Here is a 20989-nt window from a genome sequence, read left to right on the forward strand (position 1 = left end):
TCGTTTTTGCTGAGTTGGACATTTGGGTTGTGTTTGGGAACTGATGACATGGGTTGTTGATGAGATTGAATGTGGGGGAACAGGGGAGAGGTGAAGTAGGTGGGAAAAACTTGAGCAAAAACTTGAGCAAAGAAAAGAAATAGCTCATAGGAATTTAAAAAATTGTGCTTTTTCTTTAGTGTGTGATTCAATATTTCCTCAGTCTCCCCAGGAAATCTTTGGTAAAAGTCAACACTAAGTACTAATGCACGTGGAGGTGGATGTGCTCCTGGGCCAGGGACAAAGCCCTGATTATTGCCTCAGGCATGAAGGCTGGGTTCTCCGTGGGAGGCTCACTACCTCTGGATGACCTCAGGAGTCAAGGTCCATCTTTCTCCAGGCAGTCCCCTCAGATAGCCCTAGAGAGAGAGAGATGATGATCCTCTTCTGAGTTTTGAAAGCACTGAACTCATCGGAAGGCAGTGCTCTAAGCCTGTGGTCTGAAATGATGAATTCATGTATCTGGCTCACCCACTAGACTATGCGTTACTTGAGGGCAGGATCTGGGCTTTCTTGCTCCTGTATCCCCGGTTTTGACCAGTGATAGGCCTGGAAGAGGTGCTTGGTAAATGGTTGAAATGATGTGTCTGGTCCAGTTCTACAAATAGCATCTTCAGTATATTTGCTATTAGTATTGGCATAATATATTAACATAATCTTGATGTAGAACATTTAAGGGAACCATACTAGGCAGCTCTGAGATCTTCCTGGCCAAGCTATCTAGAGCCATAATGCTATTGGCTAAGACTTTCCATAGTTTGACATTTTGCTTATGGGTCTAATAACAATGTTCACCTCTTTTTGTGGGAGCTGGAAAGCCATATTTTTCTTGGCTGCTGACCTGCTTATCCCATTTGGGAACTTGGGATCCAATTAGGCCTGAGGATGTGCAGACGAAGGAGTGAGGTTATAACCAGGTCAGCCTTTCTCTTGAAATAGTCATGAAAAAAAACTCCTAAGCAAAATAGCTGTGAAAAAGGTTTTAAGACACAATACGAATAAGCTAAGGAGAAAAATGAATCTTTAGCTATAAGTAGAGGGGTAAAAAGGGCAAAACTGGGTGTTTGTTCAGTAGAATGATGCTTGTCACCAGATTGAGAGAGGTAGGGCTTAAGGGTGTGTGTGTGTATGTGTGGCCACTGACTTGGCCTTTCTGGCTTTCTTCTCAGTAAAATCGGGATAAAACTTTTTTTAGGGTGAGATTTCTGAGGGTGCTATAGTTGGTTTTTGCTCAAGCATACAAGATAGCTTCTTACTTGGCTGATTTGAGGATTCCCTGATGCTGTAATTTCTCTATCACTGTTCAGTACATAAAATGACCATAGGAGGGTGAAAGTGTAGTGCAGTAGTTAGAATTCTGGGATTTGGAATCAGACAGAGAGATTCGTGATATGATATTTGGGTAGACAGTTGCCTTCTACTTAAAGAGCAAAGTTCTTCTTAATTAACTTATATCACATTAGACATTTATGTCAAGTGGGCACTTCATGGAGTTTGAATCAGGACAAATATTAATAATAGATCTATCTTCCAGGCTCACGTCTCAGTTCTGTGACCTTGGGTAAGTTACTTAGCCTCTGTGAAACCTGGTGATATGGCTTGGACGTTTGTCCCCTCCAAATCTCATGTTGAAAGGTGATACCCAGTGTTGGAGATGGGGCCTGGTGGGAGGTGTTTGGGTTATTGGGGCGGACCCCTCATGAACGGCTTAGTGTTATCCCCATGGTAATGAGTGGGTTCTCGCTCTGTGAGTTCATGTGAGAGCTGGTTGTTTAAAAGACCCTGGCATCTCTCTTGCTTCCACTCTCACCATGTGATACACAGGCTCCCACTTTGCCTTCTGCCATGATTGTAAGTTTCCTGAGGCCTCACCAGAAGCAGATGTCAGTGCTATGCTTTCTGTACCGCCTGCAGAATCATGAGCTACTTAAATCTCTTTTCTTCATAGATTACCCATTCTCAGGTATTCCTTTATGGCAACACAAATGAACTAACACACCCTATTTCCCAACGTGTAAAATGGGAGACATGGTTCCCTTTGCAGGGTTATTGTGGGATCAACTGAACAAAGGTGTGAAGCATAGAAAGTCCTGAGTAAGAAGCGGTGATGATGGTGGTGGAGGGGAGTGATGGCCATTGTGACAGAGGCGGATGTTTGCTACCCATTCTCTTTATTTTGTCTATTCCCTTAGGAAAACAGTCCCAGTGTAAGAAAGGGTGACAGTGTGCTCAGTGTAGACAACATTTTCCAGGCCCCCTTGTAGCTAGGTGTGAGCACGTGAGTATTTCTAACCATAATGTGAGTTGAAGTTGATGGGTAGAAAATTTAGAAAGGCTTCTTAAAGGAGGGAGAGCCCATTTGTCCTTCCCTGATCTCTTCTGCCTGTTGTCTGGCATTCTGAGGTGAAGGCAAGTGCTCCAGCAGGCCATTTGGACCAGGAGATGACTTTGTGAATGAGCCACGCTCTGAGAGTGACAGAACAGGAAGATAAAAAAAGGCTGGGCCTATTATCCATATTGGAGCACTTTACCAGAGCTTTAAGTTAAGTCATAGTTTTTTCTTTTCTTCATTTTATCTGTAGCCAAATTTTGTTCTAATTGGCAGTGATAATGAGGATGATTTCTTTTTGGCTTTCAAGAGACTTGTATTAATTTAGGGGGATTTTCCAAGGATTGCCTCTTGGTTGGTTGATTTCCAACTGGGAAGTCAGCTAGAGAAAGGTTCTGAGGGAACTAAATGTAAGGCAAATCCTTGGGAGGGCAGAGGGGGATGTTGGGATGAAGAATGTGGGTCAGAAAAGAGAGTTCAGGGAAACAGATTGCCAGCCCTGTACTTACCAATTGTGTCACCTTGGGCAAGGCCAATATCACCCTCCCCAAGGGCTGCAGCAGGAATTAAATGAGAACATATTACATGACCTGGCTCATAGGAATTACTTTAAAACCTTTATTTCTTTCTAGTGATTTACAAATATAGTCCTGGAAAGGACCTGTTCCTTGGGCATCAAAAAATATATATCCCTATTTTGCCTAGATTTGCAGTTTGACAAGCAGAGGGGCTGCTGTTTCTTCGTGGGAATTGCTTACTCACCTCGCACTCTGACCTCTCTTCCTGTTTGTGGCTCCTGACAGGCCTGGACCTGCCTGAGCTTGCCAGCTTCTGTGGGAGGTCGGAAGAGAGGGGTGGATACCAGGCTTCAACTTTCATTCCAGTGCACCCTGGCATGCCTCAGCCCATCACAGAGCGGATGGTTTTTCTATTCCCTTGGGATGTTATGCTAAACACAATTACATACAGCATTTGACAACAGAGCTGGTAATTTATGTGCTGCTGGAATGGAGAAGGAGGAGGGTAATTGCGATGAATATCAATGTAATCTGAGAAGACACTGACTTTTCTCACCCCTTCCAGGAATCAGAGGCTGGCTATGGAAGGGAGAATGTTAATTGGTCACTTGGTGGATTGATTTAAAACCCGTCTGCCTTTAGCGGGGATGCATTATCCATTATTCCTCTCAGGATGGTCTGGTTTGGGGGAGGTGGTGTGTTTGCTGGGGGAATGGGCAGAAATCAGTATCAGATTGTCAACCTGCAAATGTTTGGTGAAACTGCTGACCTACTACTTGTGAGATCTCGAGACTTATTACACCTCTATGAATCTCGACTTTGTTATTAGTAAATGAGAGGTAATAACACTGTCTCATGAGGCTCTTCTGAGGGTTACATCAGATAAATTATACAGAGCCCCCTGCCAAAAGGTGCTCCCAGCGGTAGGTGGTCAAAATTCATTTGCTTCCTCCCGTATAGTTGAAGGACACACTTCATTCCTATCAGCCTTTGTGAAAATGTATCTTCTGACAGTTTTAATAGTGACAGAAGGGGTTCCTTCTGCTATATAATTAAAGGAAGCTGCTGCACTGTTTGGCTTCACCACAAGTGAGTTTCATTTTGGAGAACAGGTGTGAGTGTGTGAGTGTGTGTGTGTGTGTGTGAATTCAGACATCTTATAGTTCCTGTTTTTTTCTCACCAGTAATTTAAAAATAACATTGCATGCCATTATTTCTTTAGTGCAGTCTCTTCTTTTTCTTCCTGAGAGTGATACTCTGAGATCCACACCATCTTCCCACAGTTCCCAAGCAGGGTCTTTCCCTCCTTGGATTACCTTCAAGGCAGTCTGGAAAAAAAAAAAAAAAAATCCAAATCTCAGCTCTTAGAAGGGTAAGAAATGGAATCTCAGGTTTTTCTTTTTTCTTCTCCCCCACCGTATGATATCTCCAGGCTTCATAGAGACAGATCTGGGCTCTGGGCTGTTGTTTCTGTTTGGGTTCCACGAATGGCCTTTCTTTATGGGTGGCACATAAACACCAGCCCAGAAAAGAAATTCATCTTTGGAGAAAATCCCTCAAATAGGCCCTTCCCTTACTTTCTCTCTCTCTCTCCTTTTTTTTTTAGATGGAGTTTCATTCTTGTCACTCAGGCCGAAGTGCAGTGGTGTGATCTTGGCTCACTGCAACCTCCGCCTCCTGGATTCAAGCGATTCTCCTGCCTTAGCCTCCTGAGTAGCTGGGATTACAGAGGCCCGCCACCACACCTGGCTAATTTTTGTGTTTTTAGTAGAAACAGAGTTTTGCCATGTTGGACAGGCTGGTCTCGAACTTCTGACATCAGGTGATCCATGCCTCGGCCTCCCAAAGTGCTGGGATTACAGGCATGAGCCACTGCATCTGGCCTTTGTTTCTTATCTGATTCTCAGGCCCTGGAGCCTGTCACTGCTTTGTGGGCTTGGGGCTGGGTTTACCCTTTGCTCTCCTATTTCTCCTTAGTCTTCTTTGGTTCTTCACTTTGTTCTCCAGCTGATTTCTTCCCGCAGCCTGAGGTTTAGGTATTGTCAGCTCTGTCTTGGTGAAACAACAGTTGTCCTCTGACCTCCAAGAGGGGTGAGGAATTTGGGCTGATCCAGCCCTGCTGAAGGCTCAGAAGACCTTTATTCCACAGAGTGACTGAAGATGTCTTGTCTAAACCTCCGGCCCCGGGCCCAGCCTGCAGGTGGCAGAGGCTGGGCAGGGGAAGTGATGGTCTGGCTCACTTTTTCTTTTGAGACATAGGCCATTTAGGATGTAGTCTTTTAACCTGGGCAAAGTCAATGCTCACTTATGTTTCTTTTCATGGCTGCTTTGCTACAGTTACCGCATAGTGGGTGCTTAGTTTGTTTGTGGCAAAAAAGTAGAATTGAAATCCCTATGCTCAAGTCCAATGGCTCCAATCTGTGCTTTATTATTGGAAATGGAGCCTCCTCCTGCTCTGGGGTTCCTGAGTTAAAGCCAAGGCACTTGCACCAGCGGCACTGCTGGCTGGCTGGGATTGCTCAAATTTGTTCTGGCTCACCTGGTGTGGCTCTTAGGTTCCTGTCCGTGTTAATGATGTTCTCTACAGCCCCTGGAGTCAGGTGTTTGCCTACTTGTCTGAATGGGTGATGTCCTCTGGCAAACCCATCAAGGGAGCTTTCTTCATTGCTCTACCTCACAGTTGATCTTTTTGCTCCAGACTTTGTGCCTTTTGGCTCCCATTCTTCCCAGTTCCTCCTCATCTCACTTCTGTCATTTTTCCAGGCTTAGCCTGGATATTGTTCCACAGTGCCCTGTCAGGGTTTCTCCACATGGCAATAGGACCCAAGAAGCCTTGTGGGTTTGGGGCTTCAATGCTTCCCCTTCCCTGCCTCGTCATCCTCACTTTATAGAATGTTTAATTTCTATAAAGTGTATGGGAGTTCTTGGTGAAGGCTGGGTGAATAGATCTATCCCGAATGTAGGAGAATCTTTGGGAAATTATAGGAGTTTTCCAAAGACAGAGTTGGAGATTACATGATCGCAACCTGCATCTCTTATGCTTATGCTGCATTTACTTCAGTCAACCATGACCTAATCAATCAACCGGCTCACCAATCAATTAGATAACAGAGATTTATTGATTTTCTGTTGTGTGCTCAGCCATGTGTTTAGGTCCCTGAGGAACACAGAATAAGGAAAAAGCACGGGATGTGCTTCGAGCCATTTACAATCCAGTTCAGGAGAAACAATGAGCTTTCATGTCCCTACAGGAAACCCCACCAGGCAGTTGCTAACTGACTGCTGCATTCTGTGTGTGTATGGAGAGAGATGGGGGACAGGAACACCTGCCATGGAGAGGTAGTGTGGTGACGTGAAGCCAGCCTGGGTTTTAGAATGGGAGGAACCAAGTTTGAGTCCCAGTTTCCCCTCTTATAGTTGTAGGGCTTTGAATCCCGAATCACTAGCAGAAAACATTTATTGAGGACTTTTTGTGCACATCACCCATCTGCAAGTTGGATTGCAGTGGAAGGCAAGCAGGTCACCCACCCTCAAGATATGGTCTTAACAGAGATGACGAGACAAGACAGCAGATGAGAACATCCTCCTTCTCTGTTGGCCCCAGAATAGATGAAGGGGAGCCTATGACTGTGAATGTATGTCCCACCAGATTGATACAGAGAAGGGATTTATGGCGCTTTGGTGTGGGGTTTGAATGAAAGACTATCCCGTTTATGGAGCTCCTGCCATATTTCAGGAAGCAAGCAAATGACTGCATGTGAACTCCTACTCCATGTTAGCTTCTGAAAATCCATCACCTGGATAATACTCTTCAGAATTCAGTGTGGTTATGCCTTTTTTTTTTAGATGAGAAAATTGAGGTTCAAAGAAAGAAAATAAATTGCCCAACATCAAAAACTAATAAATTGGTGAAGTTGGGATTCCAACTTACACTGCTCGGACACCATCGCTAATTTTGCATGGTTTACCTTGTCTTCACATCATTTCCCCATTTGCAGAATAGGCCATCAAGACACAGCGAGGTTAAGATTTTAAATGATCCTATTCAGAGCTGGGATCCAAACTCGATCTGTCTGATTCTAAAGCCTGAGACTGTGATAAACATAAACATATGTGTGCAGGCATACAGTGTAATAAAAGAAGGCCCGAGGCCGTTCCTGTACACGAGCTTGAGAAGTTGTGGGGAGAATTAGAATGTGAAAGAAATGGTTGCCATGGATGAGAAATCCAGCCTAGCAGTTTAAATGGAAGGGACCTCCCGTTATACAAAACAGCCCTAAATTAGTTTAAACTGGTGCTTCTAAAATCTAATGTGCCTACCAATCACCAGGGGATCTTGTACAGATGCAGATTGTGACCCAGTAGGTCTGGGGTAGAGTCTGAGGTTCTGTATTTCTATTTTTCTCACTCTCTCTCTCTCATATGTATATATCTCATATATATATATGAGAAAGAGAGAGAGAGAGAGAGACAGACAGACAGATAGATAGAGTCTCGCTCTGTTGCCCAGGGTGGAAGATCTTGGCTCACTGCAACCTCCACCCCCTGGGTTCAAGCAATTCTTGTGCCTCAGCCTCCCGAGTAGCTGAAACTACAGGCATCCACCACCAGGCCAAGCTAATTTTTGTATTTATTGTAGAGATGGTGTTTCACCACGTTTCCCAGACTGGTTTCAACCTCCTGGCCTTAAGTGATCCACCTGCCTCAGCCTCTCAAAGGGCTGGGGTTATAGGTGTGAGCCACCACGCCTGGCCAGAGGTTCTGTATTTCTAACAAGCTGCTGGTCCATGAACCACACTTTGAGTTGCAAGTGTCTAAACTAGGTTTCTCACCCTGGACTCTATCGACATTTTGAGCCAGATAATTCTTTCTTTTGAGGATGTTTAGCAGCATTCCTGGCCTTTTCCCACTAGATGTCAGCAGCACCACCCCCCCATTTGTGATGACCAAAAATGTCTCCTGACATTGCAAAATGTCCTTTAAGGGGCACAGCCTTTGCCAGGAAAGAACCACGTGTCTAAACCAGTGGTTCCCAGAGCTTGTCTGTACATTGGAATCATCTGGGAAGCTTAGAAACTCCTGGTGCTTGTGTCCTGCCTAATAGATTGCAGTTTACTTAACCTGAAATATGGCTGGGTCAATTTCAAATGTTTACATGCTTTCCCAGGTGATTCTAATGTGCAGACAAATTTGGCAACCCCTGGTCTAAGTTCAAACTCTGGACCAATCAGCTTATTCTCTTTTTGCTTCCAAGAAGCTGCCACACCTAATACTCAGAACTGCCCCTGGCTGATCAGGCACCTGGGATGGGAAGAAAGGTTTCCAGGCTTCACTCGTCATACAGAAAACCCAGCTCAGAGTTGGCTTAAATCTCCCAGTAAGGAAGAGCAGAAAGAAATCATACAGATCTGGGATGGAGGTAGCCCTCATCCATCATGCTGTCTGGGGCTGCTTTGCATACAGAAGCACTATTTGTTTTAATCTTCGAGAATCCCATTTTGAGCTGATGATCTCCCATAGGTTTTATGAAGGCCTGTGCCATGTTTTGGCTCCCTTCCCTCCCTTTCTCAGACTCTTGATGGAATCAATCTTTATTCCTCTCATACCTAGAGGCCAGGATAATAGTCTAATGCTTGTCTGAAGTTTGGACTGAGCAGGTGCTTGGAGGTAGAGATTTTTTGCTAGGTAGGATGTCACTCAGTGGACCATGCAAAGAATATCTATTTTTAGTTTTCTTCTCAGCTGAGCATGTGCATGTTTATGTGCACTTGCATGTGCTGTAGAAATTGTCTTGCTAAGGTTATTCCCATCTAAAGCCAAGTATATTTTGCTGTCTGCTAAGCCATGCTGTGAATGTGGACAAAACAAACCCACACTCAGGTTCTCAGTTAGGAATTGCTGATTAAGGACTCAACCCTTGTCATATGAGCTTCTGCTTCTAGGCAAATTAACAGAGGAAGAATAGACTCTTAGGGCCATTATCCCCACTACCTATTGCCTGACATCTACTTCTGCTTTCTCTCCCTTGGTAGTACAAGAGAGAAGAGACTGAATTGTGATGGCTGGAACCATGGATGAGAGAACAACACACAGCCATCAGAAAATGTGCCTGGAGCACCTCCTGGGTGGCAGCCTGTTGCAGCAGCATTCATGAGTCTGGGCACATACAGTCTGGGATAGGTGTCCAGGTGTATTCTGCTAGAAAGTTACCAAAACACCCTGAGCCTCAATTTCTTTATTGGTAAGTGGAAAGAATAATAACACCTATAGGCTTGTCATAAAGATTATATAAGAATAAAATGTAATGTTTACTGAGCACTACTTATTATGGTTAATACTGAGGGTCAACTTGATTGGATTGAAGGATACAAAGTATTGATCCTGGGTATGTCTGTGAGGATGTTGTCAAAGGCGATTAACATTTGAGTCAGTGGGCTGGGAAAGGCAGATCCACCCTTAATCTGGGTGGGCACAATCTAATCAGCTGCTGGTGCAGCTGGAATATAAGTAGGCAGAAAAATGTGAAAAGAGAGACTGGCCTAGCCTCCCAGCCTACATCTTTCTCCTGTGCTGGATGCTTCCTGCCCTTGAATATTGGACTCCAAGTTCTTCAGTTTTGGAATCAGACTGGCTCTCCTTGCTCCTCAGCCTGCCGACGGCCTATTGTGGGACCTTGTGATTGTGTGAGTTAATACTTAATAACCCCTCCTTTATCTATCTATATCTATATATCTATATCTATATCTATATATCTATATCTATATCTATATCTATATCTATATCTATATCTATTACATTAGCTCTGTCCCTCTAGAGAACCCTGACTAATACAGATTTTGGTAACAGGAGTGGTTCTAAAGGAATAGAATATTAAGGATGGAGTTATTTCGTTGGTTTTGGGATTTCTGGAGTTGGCTGCTTCAAATGATCAGACCCCAAAATGCTAAGGACTCTACTTCTAATAGTATGGAGGACACTGAGAGCTCTTGGAGTGAACTGTGTAGAGAGTTATGCAGAATAAATGCATTTGACACTCCTGATTTCATTGCTTATGAGAGGCAAGGAGTTTAGTGACTCTATATACATAATACCTTTGACTATATCTGGAGAGTCAAGGAACATAATGAAGCTGGTTGGTTGCTCCTAAGTTCAGTGGACAAAGTGATGAAAGAAAATGATAAACTCAGGGATTCTATCTGCCAGCTTCAGAAGCAGACACTGAGCCTCACATCTGCTAGGATTGCCCTGAGTGAGAGTTTTGTCTCCTGCGGAGAAAGGGCTGACATTGTGGAAAAACAGGCACAAGCTCTTACGCGAATGACTGACCTGCAACGAAAGATACATGCACAACCTCACCAGGTGTCTACTGTTAAAGTAAGGGCATTGATTAGAAAAGAATGGGAGCCTGCAACTTGGAATTGGGATATGTGGGAGGACTCTGATGAAGCTGGGGAAACTGAGTTTGTAAACTCTGATGAACGTTTTTTGCCAGAAGAAACAGCTTCCCTATCCCCAGTAGTGGCAACATCCCCTCCCCGACCCATGCTGCCGTCAGCCTTTCCACCTTTGTCTGAAGAGACAAACCCTGCGTGGCCTGAGGCAACAGTGATGGCCTCCTCTGTGGCAGTTGTCAGGCAAGATAATTTGATTCTCCTCAGGAGCCACCCCCAACACCCCTGTTTGCTTCTAGACCTATAACTAGAGTAAAGTCCTGGCGGACCCCTAGAGGTGAGGTTGAGGGTGTGACCCATGAGGAGGTGCGCTGCACTCAAAAAGAACTGCTTGAGTTTCCTAATTTATATAAACAGAAATCTGGAGAACAGGCATGGGAATGAATATTAAGGGTGTGGGATAATGGTGGAAGGAACATAGAGTTGAATCAGGCTGAATTTATTGAATTGGGCCCACTAAGTAGGGACTCTGCATTTATCATTTCAGCTTTGGGAGTTAAATAAGTCTCTAATAGTTTATTTGTTTGGTTAGCTGAAATATGATTAAAAGATGGCCCACTCTAAGTGAGTTAGAAATGCCTGATCTCCCTTGATTTAATGTAGAGGAAGGAATCCAAAGGCTTAAGGAGATTGGGATGGTGGAGTGGATTACTCTCTTTAGAGCTACTTATCCCAGCTGGGAGGGTCCAGAAGATATACCCTTGACCAATGCCTCCTGAAATAGATTTGTGCATCTTTGAAGAGCCTTGTAATTGCTCTTCTCTCTATGTCAGACCTAACAGTGGGAACCCCAGTCACTCAACCACAAACTTTAAATAAAATGGGAATATTTGGATCCCGAGGTGGCAGGGGCCAAGTGGCAGCACTCAACCATCAAAGGCAAGGTGGGCGTAGCTATCATAATGAACAGTAGAGGCAAAGCGGCAATCAGAATAGTCTGACTCGTGTAGAGCTCTGGCATTGGCTAATTAATCACAGTGTTCCTAGAAGTGAAATTGATAGAAAGCCTACTTCTTATTAATAAATTCCTACTTAATTTCTATAAGCAGAAAACTTTTAGGTTGAATGGACAAAAGACTGATTTGAATTATAAAAACAGAACATCATGACCCCTTAGTCAATTTCCAGACTTGAGCTAGTTTACAGACCCAGGACCCCTTGAATGAAGGGGAGGCTGGGTCCCCTTAAGGAAGGACCCCACTACATTATCGGCAATTTATGGAGTGAATCTTTCTCCTATCATTCCCCAAGAAGAATTCTGGCTTTTTACCAGGGTAACTGTGCATTGGGGAAAGGGAAATGATCAGACATTTCAGGGAATACTGACACTGGCCCTGAGCTGACGTTGATTCCAGAGGATCCAAAACATTATTGTGGTCCTCCAGTTAAAGTGGGGGCTTATGGAGGTCAGGTAATTAATGGAATTTTAGCTTAGGTCCAACTTACAGCTGGTGCAGTGGGTCCTGGACTCATCCGGTGGTCATTTCCCCAGTGCCAGAATGAATAATTGGCATAGACATACTTAGCAGCTGGCAGAACCCCCACATTGGCTCCCTGAGTGGTAGGTAAGGGCTATTATGGTGGAAAGGCCAAATGGAAGCCATTAAAGCTGCCTCTACCTAGAAAAATAGTAAATCAAAAACAATATTGGATCCCTGGAGGGATTGCAGAGATTAGTGTCACTATCAAGGACTTGAAAGATGCAGGGGTGGTGATTCCCACCACATCCCCATTCAACTCTCCCATTTGGCCTGAGCAGAAGACAGATGATCTTGGAAAATGACCGTGGATTATAGCAAGCTTAACCAAGTGGTGACTCCAGTTGCAGCTGCTGTACCAGATGTGGTTTCATTGCTTGAGCAAATTAACACATCTCCTGGTACCTGGTATGCAGCCATTGACTGGCAAATGCCTTTTTCTTCATTCCTGTCCATAAGGCCTACCAGAAGCAATTTGCCTTCAGCTGGCAAGGCCAGAAATGTACTTTTACTTTCCTACCTCAGGGGTATATCAACTCTCTGGCTTTGTGTCATAATCTTATTCGGTGAGATCTCGATCGATTTTTGCTTCCACAAGATATCACACTAGTCCATTACATTGATCACATTATGCTGATTGGATTCAGTGAGCAAGAAGTAGCAAACACACTGGACTTATTGGTGAGACATTTGTGTGCCAAAGGAAGGGAAATAAATCCGACTAAAATTCAGGGGCCTTCTACCTTAGTAAAATTTCTAGGGGTCCAGTGGTATGGGGCCTGTCAAGATATTTCTTCTAAGGTGAAGGATATGTTGCTGCATTTGGCCCCTCCTACAACCAAGAAAGAGGCACAATGCCTAGTGGGCCTATTGGATTTTGGAGGCAACACATTTCTCATTTGGGTGTGTTACTCTGGTCCATTTATCAAGTGACCCAAAAGGCTATGAGTTTTGAGTGGGGTCCAGAACAGGAGAATGCTCTGCAACAGGTCCAGGCTGCTGTGCAAGCTGCTCTGCCACTTGGGCCATATGAACCAGCAGATCCAATGGTGCTTGAGGTGTCAGTGGCAGATAGGGATGTTGTTTGGAGCCTTTGGCGGGCCCGCATAGGTGTATCACAGCGGAGGCCTCTAGGATTTTGGAGCAAGGCCCTGCCATCTTCTGCAGATAACTACTCTCCTTTTAAGAGACAGCCCTTTGCCTGTTACTGGGCTTTGGTGGAAACTGAACATTTGACTATGGGCCATCAAGTCACCATGCAACCTGAATTGCCTATCATGAACTGGCTGCTTTCTGACCCATCTAGCCATAAGGTGGTTCATGCATAGCAGCATTCCATCATCAAATGGAAGTGGTATATACGTGATCGGTCTTGAGCAGGTCCTGAAGGCACAAGTTACGTGAGGCAGTGGCTCAAATGCCCATGGCCTCCATTCCTGTTGCCCTGCCTTTTCTCCCCCAGCCTGCACTGATGGCTTCATGGGGAGTTCTCTCTGATCAGTTGATAGAGGAAGAGAATACTAGGGACTGGTTCACAGGTGGTTCTGCACCATATGCAGGCACCACCCCAAATTGGACAGCTGTAGCACTACAGCCCCTTTCTAGGACATCCCTGAAGGACAGCGGTGAAGGGAAATCTTCCCAGTGGGCAGAACTGCGAGCAGTGCACCTGGTTGTGTACTTTGTATGGAAGGAGAAATGGTCAGATGTGTGATTATATACTGACTCATGGGCTGTAGCCAATGGTTTGGCTGGATGGTCAGGGTCTTGGAAGAAGCATGATTGGAAAATTGGTGACAAGGAAATTTGGGGAAGAGGTGTGTGGATGGACCTCTCTGAATGGTCAAAAACTGTGAAGATATTTGTATCCCATGTGAGTGCTCACCAATGGGTGACCTCAGCAGAGGAGGATTTTAATAATCAAGTGGATAAGATGACCTGTTCTGTGGACACCACTCAGCCTCTTTCCCCAGACACTCCTGCCATCGTCCAACGGGCCCATGAACAAAGTGGCCATGGTGGCAGGGACGGAGGTTACACATGGGCTCAGCAACAGGGACTTTCACTCACCAAGGCTGACCTGGCTACGGCCACTGCTGAGTGCCCAATTTGCCAGCAGTAGAGACTAATACTGAGCCCTCGATATGGCACCATTCCTCACGGTGATCAGCCAGCTACCTGGTGGCAGGTTGATTATATTGGACCTCTTCCATCATGGAAAGGGCAGAGGTTTGTCCTCACTGGAATAGACACTTTCTCTGGATATGGGTTTGCCTATCCTGCATGCAATGCTTCTCTCATGACTACCATCCATGGACCCACAGAATGCCTTATTCACCGTCATGGTATTCCACACAGCATTGCCTCTGACCAGGGCACTCACTTTATGGCTAAAGAAGTGTGGCAGTGGGCTCATGCTCATGAATTCATTGGTCTTACCAAGTTCCCCATCATCCTGAAGCAGCTGGATTGATAGAACGGTGGAATGGCCTTTTGAAGTTACAATCACAATGCCAGCTAGGTGACAATACTTTGCAGGGCTGGAGCAAAGTTCTCCAGAAAGCCGTGTATGCTCTGAATCATCGTCCAATATATGGTACTGTTTCTCCCATAGCCAGGATTCACGGGTCTAGGAATCAAGGTCAGAAGTGGAAGTGGTACCACTTACCATCACCCCTAGTGACCCACTAGCAAAATTTTTGCTTCCTGTTCCTGCAGCATTACTTTCTGCTGGCTTAGAGGTCTTATTTCCAGAGGAAGGAACACTGCCACCAGGAGACACAACAATAATTCCATGAAACTGGAAGTTAAGATTGCCACCTGGACACTTTGGGCTCCTGCTACCTTTAAGTCAATAGGCTAAGAAGGGGGTTACAGTGTTGGTTGGGGTGATTGACCCAGATTGTCAAGATGAAATCAGTTTACTATTGCACAACAGAGGTAAGGAAGATTATGCATTTAATATGGGAGATCCATTAGGGCATCTTTTAGTATTACCGTATCCTGTGATTAAGGTCAATGGGAAACTACAACAGTCCAATCCAGGCAGGACTACAAATGACCCAGACCCTTCAGAAATGAAGGTTTGGGTCACTCCACCAGGAAAAAAACCATGACCTGCTGAGGTGCTTGCTGAAGGTAAAGGGAATACAGAATGGGTAGTAGAAGAAGGTAGTCATCAATACCAGCTATGACCACGTGACCAGCTGCAGAAACAAGGACTATAATTGTCATGAGTATTTCCTCTTTCTTTTGTTAAAAACATGCTTGTGCATGTATACACTTATACAAAGAAAATATCTTCATTTTATTTCCTGTCTTTTCCCTTTATTATGTGACATAAGATTTATTGACTTTACATCAGCATTTAAGTATTGTTAACTTTATGTAATAGTATTTGGGTTGGGGATTGGCGTGTTTCTGGTTGTATGAAGGATAGTTGTATTATGTTAGGTATAATTATCACCTTATTATTGTCTTTATTTGAAGGTTATTATTGTCTTTATTTGAAGGTTATGTATGATCTCAGGAGATGTGTATGGGTTCAAGTCGACAAGGCATGGACCTGTGATGGTCAATACTGAGTGTCAACTCCATTGGATTGAAGGATACAAAGTATTGATCCTGGGTACGTCTGTGAGGGTGTTGCCAAAGGAGATTAACATTTGAGTCAGTGGTCTGGGAAAGGCAGACCCACCCTTAATCTGGGTGGGCACAACCTAATCAGCCGCCAGTGGAGATAGAATAGAAGCAGGCAGAAAAATGTGAAAAGAGAGACTGGCCTAGCCTCCCAGCCTAGATCTTTCTCCTGTGCTGGATGCTTCCTGCCTTCGAATATTGGACTCCAAGTTCTTCAGTTTTGGAGCTTGGGCTGGCTCTCCTTGCTCCTCAGCCTGCAGATGCACTATTGTGGGACCTTGTGATCGTGTGAGTTAATACTTAATAAACTCCCCTTTACATATATATCTATTCCATTAGTGCCGTCCCTCCAGAGAACCCTGACTGAAGAACTTGGAGTTCATACATTAGGAACATGTATTAGCTCAAGTAATGGCCCCAGCAAATCCCATGAGGTTTGTCTTGTCATCATCCCTTCCATTTTATAGTTGGGCAAATTAAGGCTCAGAGAGGCAGAGGTATTTGCCTGAGCTCACACAGAGAATACTGCTTCCAGGCAGTCTGACCCCAGAACACATGATTTTAAGAGCTTAAACCCCACTGCTTACTAATAAACTTAAAGGACTGGGTATAATTGGCTTTCTTTTTCTTTCTTTTTTTTTGAGAGAGAGTCTCTCTTTGTAGCCCAGGCTGGAGTGCAGTGGCAAGATCTTGGCTGCCCACAACCTCTACCTCCTGGGTTCAAGTGATTATCCTGCTTCAGCCTCCGAGTAACTGGGATTATAGGTGTGGTCCATCACATCTAGCTAGGTATAGTTGGCTTTCTACAAATGTTACTGTTCCTCTTTCCTACTCTATCCAACACATTTATTTTCCTATCAACATTATCAATAAGTTAGATAAAGGAGGTAGGTGTAGTAGAAAGAGAAATAGTGAATCTTTTGAATGGTAGAATCAAACACCCACAGATTTGGGGCAGGCTGGAGTGAGGGACTAAATCTAACATGATGGAACCCAGGATAGATGCCCTGCTTTTAGATATTGAAAACCACCACAGAGGTGACAGGAGGAGCATCAAGCACTTGCAAAAAAGGGATTTGGGCAAAATGTGAATTAATGGTGTACCGAGATCACTAGTAACTGGATCACAGAAGGACCCAGTGATATGTGAGATGGCCATGACTTGGCCATCTGTCTGCTGTTCTCCGTTCTAGAAGGCCATGAGGGCTCGATCCAAATTGGCAAGTAGTTCACAACCCAGTTTCTCAAACAAATGTCTGTACATGTACAAACACTTTTTAAAAACACTTCACGTAATAAACGTGAAGATATCATCTAATTTGTGTTCTGAAGTTAAATTCCTGTGAGATCCACTGACAGATGAGCTAATGTATATGAAAAAGGCAACAATCCGCCTCAGCCTCCCGAAATGCTAGGATTACAGGCATGAGCCAGGCATGGTGGCGCATACCTGTAATCCCAGCTGCTCAGGAGGCTGAGGCAGGAGAATTGCTTGAACCCAGGAGGCGGAGGTTGCAGTGAGCCAAGATCGTGCCATTGCACTCCGGCCTGGGCGACACAGCAAGATTCCGTCTCAAAAAAAAAAAAAGTGACAGCAGCAGCATCAAAAACCATTTCTGGAAAACCTCCTATGCACTGTGCACTTTACTCAAAGTTTTGCATGCATTATTTAATTTAGTGTTCACAACAAGTGAATGTAGTGGGTCCTTGTCTTGCTTCTCTCATAGTTGAGGAAATGGGGCTCAGAGGGATTATATTGTCTACCCAATACCATGTGCTTAGTAAAAGGAAGTGGAATCCAAAATGAATCAAATCCAGAAGGTGGTATATCAGGAATCACTGGCTGACTGAAGGTCTTGAATAACCCACAGATTGATTGGTCAATGGGCCCCTGGCCACCAGTGGCCAAGCTCTGGAGACTGCTTTACCAAGTGGTTCTGGCTAGCTCTCGATGCATGGCGGCATACCCTATCACTGCCTGGAGATAGATTTTCTACCCCAAAGCATGACAGCATCTCCTAAGTGTTACTGTCACTGGCTCAGTGATAAAAAGGATGATTTCTATGGTTTTCTAAGCATGTAGAAGACGGGATAGTGTCACATGTAATAAAGCTCAGAAAGGCCATAATATCCTGAGGTTCTGCCTCATCATTCTTCCAGTTCATCTAAACAAGTTCAGCTCTGCTCCCATTTTGCATTTATCAAAACATGATGTGGAGGTGAAAATTCAGCTGCTGTAGTTTAGCAGGTTGCCCTGAATCTTGCCAGGAGAGCTTAAGAGAGCCAGAGAATCACAGAGTTCCAGTTCCTTCTCCTGTTTAGTTACAAACCCTGAAGTACTTTTCTCTGACCAAACTGTAAAAATGTTCTCAGCTCCAAGGGGCTTGTGTAATTTTTTTCCAACATAGGCCCCAGGTAGAACGAGCATTTATACCTCTGATCTGGGGTCTCTGGGGGTGCACTCTGCCTCTTGCTGTCTCCTCTTCCATGGTGCACTGGGAAGATTCCCACATTTGGTCACCAACTTGTTTTTTGACTTTAAGCAAAATTGCCCTTGAAAAGACCCAAGGTTGTTAAGTTACTTTAATACCTTTGTTTCCCTATTGTAAAATTAGGAGGTTTGTTCCTTCAACAAAAATTTTTATTACTTCCCATGTGTTGGGTGCCTTAGGGCCAAGCACCAAAGATATGCTTGTGAGCAAATCTGGACATGCTCTCTTCCCTGAAAAGTTGGAGTGTCTCATGGACCAAAGGGTTGGGACTGAGTGACTGTTCAGGGCTTTCCAGGGTTTCCCATGCAGCAACTCATTGTCCCTCACCACCCCATGAGGCAGGCATTATCATCTTCAGTAAAGAGATGAGAGGATGAGGCTCAGAGATGGTAAGTGACTTTCCCAACCTCCCACAGCAAGTCACCACACACTGGTGAACTCACATGCATTTTTTCTGCTTCCAAAGCCCACCATTTCTCCAGTGCTCTGATTTGCTACCTTAAGGACAAGGAAGCTAATGTTTACTAGATTATCACCTCCACTGTGTGGATGAAGGACCTCAGACTCAAAAGGGTCAGGGGCCCACTCAGTGTCACAGCCGGTGCACGTGAGAGGCATAGGCACTCAGGCCCGCTCTATGTCTCGAAGAGCCCACTGTGGGCTTCAACTCCCTTGGCTTTGGCTCCCTGGGTTGTTAACAGGGCTCATCATTGACCACAGTAAGTTGCCCCCTTCTGTTCATGTATTGTTTTGTCTCCCTGTGTCTCATTCATTCATCCCAGAAACCCCATCTGTTCTGACGTCATTAATTGCCTCTTGATATGGTTTGGCTGTGTGCCTACCCAAATCTCATTTTGAGTTGTAGTTCTCATAATCCCCACATATCATGGGAGGGAGTCAGTGGGAGGCATTTGAATCATGGGGGCAGTTACCTCCATGCTGTTCTTGTGATAGTGACAGAGTTCTCATGAGTTCTGATGGTTCTATAAGGGACTTTCCCCCCACTTTGCTCTGCATTTCTCTTTGCTGCTGCCATGTGAAGGACATGTTTGCTTTCCCTTCCACCATGATTGTAAGTTTCCTGAGGCCTCTCCAGCTGTGCTGAATTGTGAGTCAGTTAAACCTCCTTCCTTTATAAAATACCCAGTCTCAGGTATGTCTTTATTAGCAGTGTGAGAATGGACTAATACACTTCTCCTCCTAGCCAGCACATAGTTGGTGCTCAGTAAACACTGGTTAAACAAATAAGTTAATACTAATGATCATCCTCCAGAAAGCAGAGCCCACCCCCTGTGGCAAATATTCTATTTCTTAGCCTGGAAAGTAAAATGATAAGCTAAAGCTAGTACCGGTTCCTTCTGAGCTAGCATGACTAGAAGAAAACTAACCAGCCTCCTACAGGACATTTGAGAGATGCCCTAATCAAGGAAGCCCAGGACTTTCATTTTGTACACCAGGCTTTGTTTATGGGATAAAAAGGGCCACTAACAATGCATTCTGGCCTGGATTAAGATGAACTTCAGGTCCCCTAGCAAGGGTGGTTTGTATTGACATGCAACACAGGGGGCCCAGGTGGCGTTCTAGGACCCTGGATTGGTGCTTTGTTTGGGCTTCCCCCAACCTTACACTTGCCCTGTAGATATCCAGATGGCTGGGGCTTGGCTTCCATAGGGCCTCACCTGTCATGGGCTCAGCTAAGAGCTGTGTGGGCTGAGTTGCGGAAGGCAGTGAGAGGAAGGAGGCCCAGGTACTACAGGGGCTTGGATGCTGAGGTTCAGTATGAAAGATTCTCCTTCTGCACTAGCAAACATTTGCAAACCTCTTTCCTTTATAAAATACTCAGTCTCAGGTATGTCTTTATTTAATTTGCAGGTTAATTATTTTTCTAAAGAGCAGCCTTCATCCTCTCTCACCCTCTGCCATTCTACCCATCTGTATGAACTACCAAGTTTAAGGGAAAAATAATGCTAAGAGCACAGGAACAATGCCATCTCCAAAAGGAGTGGGCTGTAATTTTAATATACACATGCTAAATAAAACCTCAGTTTTTCAGGACATAAGGGTTTCCTGAGCTTCACAGCTGTTAGCAGAGATGGCCAGGCATTTATTTCATTTTTAATTGTGCAGTCCAGATTCTTACTGCCCACTGACAGTCCATTAAAGGAAGCTGCACCTGCATTTATTAGAAGAGACAGAAGGAAAATTCCAGGTCTCAGTGCCTTCACAGCCAGGTGGAGGGGCTGGACTCTTAACAAAAGAAGCTGAAAACAGGCTAACAAAGAGAAGAGCTCACAGGTTAGTGAGGGAGGCCCAAGGGCATGGTGAAGGCTTTTACAGAGCACCTGAATCTTGAAGGGGATGCGGAAGCAGTAGGAATTGTATCTTATGTTCCCTTGGGTATTTCAATTATCACGGCAACATTATAAGGCAGACATTGAAAGCACCATTTTTAAGATTACAAACTGAGGTCCAAAGCACAGAGAATTTGTCTGCAAACTTCATAGCAGAGCCTGGACTCAAACATTGCTTCGTGTGATTCCAAGTTCGGTATTCATGTCCTCATGAAACCAGATGTCTCTCATGTGCCTGATCTGCATTAGGTACAAGTTGCATGAAGAGGTGAGACCCCATCTCTGACCTCAGGGGTTTCTGGTCTAGAGAAGAATGACCTAAACACCCACACTGTGAGGTTGAGGCTGGGAGCTTGGAGCTAGGGGCTGGGATTTGAAAGATGCCTGCATGTCTGCCAGGGGACTGTGGCAAGGGCACTTGAGGTTTTAGACAAAATCCGTGAGCAAGGTCACAGAACATGGAGCTGGAATTGAGGTGGGGTGAGGAGGAGGAGCATGCATTTGGGTTGGGTAGAGAATAATAAGAGCTAATCTTTACTCAGAGCTTGTTATTTTCCAGGCACTGCTCTAACTGCTTTTCCCACGGTGGCTCCTTGAATACTCACAAACCTCTCAAATAGTGACTGTTATTCCCTCATCTTCATTCATACAGGGTCTTGCTCTGTTACTCAGGCTGGAGTGCAGTGGTGTAA

The 20989-nt window shown here is 44.7% G+C and overlaps 1 long non-coding RNA gene across 1 annotated transcript in view; it reads left to right on the top strand.

Annotated features, from left to right (window-relative positions):
* LOC129006510 (uncharacterized) overlaps positions 1–20989 on the top strand; it is a 122619-nt gene that overhangs the window by 5843 nt on the left and 95787 nt on the right. The window contains exon 2 of the long non-coding RNA XR_008492015.1: positions 8919–9127. This is a non-coding gene — a long non-coding RNA (uncharacterized LOC129006510). The remainder of the gene's footprint in view (positions 1–8918; positions 9128–20989) is intronic.

This window comes from Pongo pygmaeus, chromosome 8 (assembly GCF_028885625.2).
Source record: "Pongo pygmaeus isolate AG05252 chromosome 8, NHGRI_mPonPyg2-v2.0_pri, whole genome shotgun sequence".
Classification (NCBI taxonomy): domain Eukaryota; kingdom Metazoa; phylum Chordata; class Mammalia; order Primates; family Hominidae; genus Pongo; species Pongo pygmaeus.